A 6,062-nucleotide genomic window follows, 5' to 3' on the forward strand; every position below is an offset into this window, starting at 1 on the left:
CTGCTCTAAAATATGAGACACCAATGTTTCAGGAGTTTAGGACACAGAATAGGTCGCATGCTTATTTGATAACCGTTTTATTTCCTATTTGGGTGTGTGTGTATTCTTTATTTTTTAAGATTAAGTTGTTGTTTTTTTCCAAAACATTGTTAGATACCAGTGTTTCCTGTCATAGCTATGCAAAGATTTAATTTCAAAAACAGTATCATATAGCTATTAAACTATATCTTATTATTTTAAAACCGTATTTAACCTCAGAACGACCTCTAAGTAAAAAGAGGTGCTAAAGTCAGATTTTGTGGTGGCTGTGCTTTAAAATTTAATTATAATCATCTTAAGTCAAGTGATGAAGGATTGTGAAAGTCTGACAGTAATCAGTGTTGTGTACTACTGTAAGGTTAACCCTGCCTGCTTTAAATGTTTCAAAATGATTAACAGTTGAAAACATTAGTTAGAAATTTAGAAAAGTAATAAAAAAAGAATCAAATGTAATTAGTTACATGACTTTAATAGTTACACTACTTATTACATTTTAAACAGGGAAACTTGTAATCTCTAACCTATTACATTTCCAAAGTAACACTGTATTTCCCGACACTGTATTTAACAATATGTCAACAAAATGAATTAAAAATTCTGAACCTGGCTTTATCCAATGTTGAGATTTCTGTGTGGCATTTAGTGCATATTTAAATAGATAGTGCCTCATTTGCATATTTAAACATACAGAAAACATATAATACAGAACAATTACATTCTGTGAATAATCAGATGGGAACATTTTTCAGTGAATTAGCATTACACCAAATCCAGATAAACAAAATCTACATCTTGCATCTTGGCTAGGTTTTAAAGAAAATTATGATTTTTATATAATATTTTAATATTATTTTTCAGGCATTAATATATAGTCACATATTGTCAGCCATGCTATATGCCATCTTATCTTGCAAACCTGTCATGTATGAACTTTTTTCTACAACATCAACATTTTTTACAGCTTTTATTAATCTAGGTTAATACTGATTTAGAAATATATTATAGTTTATTGTACATCCATGTTCTTTTGAAATACATTAACTAATGTTAATTTAGCTTGGAATGCTAAAAAAAAAAAGACCATTACATTTACCATTAAAAACATTTACAATTAAACACTGTTACAGGCTATTGTTTATTGTTATTTCATGTTAGCCATTGCATTATCTAAAGTAATATATAGAACCTTATTGTAAAGTGTTACCAAGTTAGCAAAAAGTATAAATATCCCATGTACTCTAACATGAGGAATTTATTAACTAATTCATTAGAATAAGACAGCTTGAAGTAGTTTTGAAGTAATTCATGTTTTATGTCAGCTACCCTTTACTGAATTATTGTCAAATGGTATATGTAAGGACTGATTCATAACTTTAAAGAATGTCAAGAACGTAGCACTTTAATCTTGTAATAGTTATGATAATATTAAAATTCAGTGGTACAAAGAAGTGGAAATCTACCATACAGCCTGCTGCAGTTTAGCAAGCATTAACATTTATAGCTTCTGTGCAAAGTTTCATATGGCATCGGAATCATAATGTGGGCAATGATGATAATGGATGATCATGGTCAATAATGATGATCATTAAAGTTTTAAGTTGTGTGTAGACAGCGCTGGACAGCGAGGTTGCTATAGAAACAGTCCTCAGAGGGCAGGCCTGGCCTGGCACCCACTACCCACAATGCAACAGCATGCAGCTGTGTAATGCAATAAAAAACCCTTCTGCTCCATTACAGTCTCCTTCCTGTACATCACATCATACTTCCCCCACAGGGAGGAGGGAGAGAGAGACTGAGTGAGTGAGTGAACTATGGACAAATAGAGGACAAGAGAGAAATGATGAACAGAAACGGCGAGCCACACAAGATCTACACATTGTATAGCACCTGTCCAGATAGTTCCGGCGGTAAAATAAGTTACAGCTGAAAGCAGTGCCATAAATTATTGAGTATAATACATGAATTCGCACACGAAACAGCAGGATGTTGTTGGCAACTAGTTAGAAATTTAGAAACGTAATAAAAAAAGAATCAAATGTAATTAGTTACATGACTTTAATAGTTACACTACTTATTACATTTTAAACAGGGAAACTTGTAATCTCTAACCTATTACATTTCCAAAGTAACACTGTATTTCCCGACACTGTATTTAACAATATGTCAACAAAATGAATTAAAAATTCTGAACCTGGCTTTATCCAATGTTGAGATTTCTGTGTGGCATTTAGTGCATATTTAAATAGATAGTGCCTCATTTGCATATTTAAACATACAGAAAACATATAATACAGAACAATTACATTCTGTGAATAATCAGATGGGAACATTTTTCAGTGAATTAGCATTACACCAAATCCAGATAAACAAAATCTACATCTTGCATCTTGGCTAGGTTTTAAAGAAAATTATGATTTTTATATAATATTTTAATATTATTTTTCAGGCATTAATATATAGTCACATATTGTCAGCCATGCTATATGCCATCTTATCTTGCAAACCTGTAATGTATGAACTTTTTTCTACAACATCAACATTTTTTACAGCTTTTATTAATCTAGGTTAATACTGATTTAGAAATATATTATAGTTTATTGTACATCCATGTTCTTTTGAAATACATTAACTAATGTTAATTTAGCTTGGAATGCTAAAAAAAAAAAGACCATTACATTTACCATTAAAAACATTTACAATTAAACACTGTTACAGGCTATTGTTTATTGTTATTTCATGTTAGCCATTGCATTATCTAAAGTAATATATAGAACCTTATTGTAAAGTGTTACCAAGTTAGCAAAAAGTATAAATATCCCATGTACTCTAACATGAGGAATTTATTAACTAATTCATTAGAATAAGACAGCTTGAAGTAGTTTTGAAGTAATTCATGTTTTATGTCAGCTACCCTTTACTGAATTATTGTCAAATGGTATATGTAAGGACTGATTCATAACTTTAAAGAATGTCAAGAACGTAGCACTTTAATCTTGTAATAGTTATGATAATATTAAAATTCAGTGGTACAAAGAAGTGGAAATCTACCATACAGCCTGCTGCAGTTTAGCAAGCATTAACATTTATAGCTTCTGTGCAAAGTTTCATATGGCATCGGAATCATAATGTGGGCAATGATGATAATGGATGATCATGGTCAATAATGATGATCATTAAAGTTTTAAGTTGTGTGTAGACAGCGCTGGACAGCGAGGTTGCTATAGAAACAGTCCTCAGAGGGCAGGCCTGGCCTGGCACCCACTACCCACAATGCAACAGCATGCAGCTGTGTAATGCAATAAAAAACCCTTCTGCTCCATTACAGTCTCCTTCCTGTACATCACATCATACTTCCCCCACAGGGAGGAGGGAGAGAGAGACTGAGTGAGTGAGTGAACTATGGACAAATAGAGGACAAGAGAGAAATGATGAACAGAAACGGCGAGCCACACAAGATCTACACATTGTATAGCACCTGTCCAGATAGTTCCGGCGGTAAAATAAGTTACAGCTGAAAGCAGTGCCATAAATTATTGAGTATAATACATGAATTCGCACACGAAACAGCAGGATGTTGTTGGCAACATGGTGATATATTAATGAGAAAACTTCAAAGACATTACGGCAGATTGATAATTCCACTCTCTACTATTCAAAAGACTATTAGTTACTTTGTATGTGAACTTGAAGGGGTTGCAGAATTACAGAGCATCTATAGCCTCAAGGTAATGCAGTATAAGTGAATGAATGATAGAAAGGGAGGAGTCCTCTGAATATCAGGCAGGCAATAATATTCTCATTAATACATATACAAGAAATGTTAACAGAATTATTCCTGTTGGATCTAAATCTTCGGAGAGTTTTCAAATCAATGTAACATGAATACAATGATATTCTAATATTTCATGTTATTAGATCACACACAGTATGTTCACTGACCACCTGATGCATATTACACATAGCAGGACCATATTTTCTCTTTTAATTTTAATTTTAAGGTTTTATCCTGATGTGTATGTGTCATTTTTATTTTTAATAAGTCTAAATGGTCATTTTAATTAGTTATTTTTATTTTTTTCATAGATATTTTAGTACATTAAACTAAAAGAAAATTAGAAAAGTTGCTAAAACTGCTGAAATAAAATAAGCACAATTAGCTGTGGCCAGTACCTTTACATATCAAAAGCCTATAGAGGAATTCTCCAGAACTGCTTATAAACCTAACAAGGTTGTTAATCTATGGTATATACTTCATTTGAAGCTATCAGCCTGCATTATTTCATTTTTTAAAATAACAATTTAACTGCAAAATTCCTGGTGAGAAAACTACCTTACCCATGATGCTAAAAATCTACACCAATCAGTTGTCATTCACAGTTTTTCATGGGATTGTAGTTCTTTCCCTCATTAAAGCTGTCAAGTAAACTGTCTTGCACGTTTGTCTTTTTGTCTGATTGTAAAATACGTTTTTTATTTTAAATTAAAGTTTGTGATGATTCACCTCATAGATAGTCAGGTTCATGGCTTACAATGCTTTAAGGTAAATATACTTTCAGGCCCTGAAAATGTGGACAGACACTGTTACACTATTAGTCAGAAGGTCTCTTTCTGTCTAAAGATGTGGTCATTTACTGCTGCTTGGTGAAATTTCCAGTCAAAAGAAGTTTCGCGTGAGGGTGAAAAATGCTAAATCCCAACAGGAGGTCTGCAGATTTCAAGTTGCTGACATGAATTCAACAGAAAGCTGCTTGTTTTGAAAGTGATTTCTGTGTGAGCTGTATTTCATAGATCGCTACACTATTGACAACGGACCTTTTAATGAAGTTTCACTAATGTGACTGCATTGTAAGATGCAGACTTCTTAGGTTCTTCTTAGTAGAATAAGCTGTAGACCAGACTTTCAAAAGTCTCACTATGCCAGTTTACGGCTAAATCTCATCACATCATTACCTTAGAAAAGGTCAATTCTTTGTCATATATTTGCAATATATTTAAAAATAAAATGTAGTCCCACAAATAGCTTGAACATCCCAAGTATGCTGAAAATACCAAACACTTTGCCCACTACAGTGTTCTGTACAGCAGTGTTTGTGCCACTCTTCCATCCACTCACAATTGGTTCCATGCAGCTGAAGTGCAATCGAATATCACCCTCCCAACCAGCCCTGCAGGTAGAAACACACTACCCACTCCTGAGGGGAACCAGAGTATGGCGGCAGGAATGACTAGACTGATGGCAGCCTATTTTTAGACCTGCATCACAAGCACCATAACTTAGTAGGCCTGTTGTTCTCGGACCACTCCCCTCCTCTATTCATCCCGCTCAAGAAGTTAGTGCACAGAATTTAGGAATAGATTGCGGTTTAATAGAATTAAATGATGCAATATTACTTCCTAAACGGACTGCTGTAATTACATCCAAACCACGATCACACTGCATGTATTAATCGCTAGTCTTCCACATATTCAAATGAACATTGTTTTAGCCAGTGAACAAAGACTTTAGGAGTGCCAGTAGATGGTATTCATGCAATAAGATGACGCCTGGGTGTATACGCCTGCAGTGCTTGGTCCATTACTGGAATCTAATTAATTACCCAGAGAGACCCTGACAGCACTCTCTCATATCATAACTCAGGACCCGATAGGAACATGCATAAGTGTGTTTTTGACAGGAAATAGCCTTAGAAAACGAGTTCTGCCCAGTCTTTTAGCATATGGGCCACAGGTAACATGATATTTTTAAGCTGTGCATATTCCATATAATCTATATTTGTATCATATTTGCTGAATGAAATCCAATACATGCGGTTTCTTACAAATTTTGGGGTGCTGATTAAAAAAAAATACTCCTTTCTCACAACACATGATGCGCATTTTGTAGCATTTTACTAGCGACAACCATTTGTAAGGTGAAGAAATTTTGTACTATCCATCAATCACCAGAAAAGCTGCCACAAAGGCATGATTCATTATCTTCCTTTGTGCCAGGTTTTCATATGTTTGAATGATTCTGAATGCAT

This window comes from Sinocyclocheilus rhinocerous, unplaced genomic scaffold (assembly GCF_001515625.1).
Source record: "Sinocyclocheilus rhinocerous isolate Xijiao unplaced genomic scaffold, SAMN03320098_v1.1 scaffold496, whole genome shotgun sequence".
Taxonomy (NCBI): Eukaryota; Metazoa; Chordata; class Actinopteri; order Cypriniformes; family Cyprinidae; genus Sinocyclocheilus; species Sinocyclocheilus rhinocerous.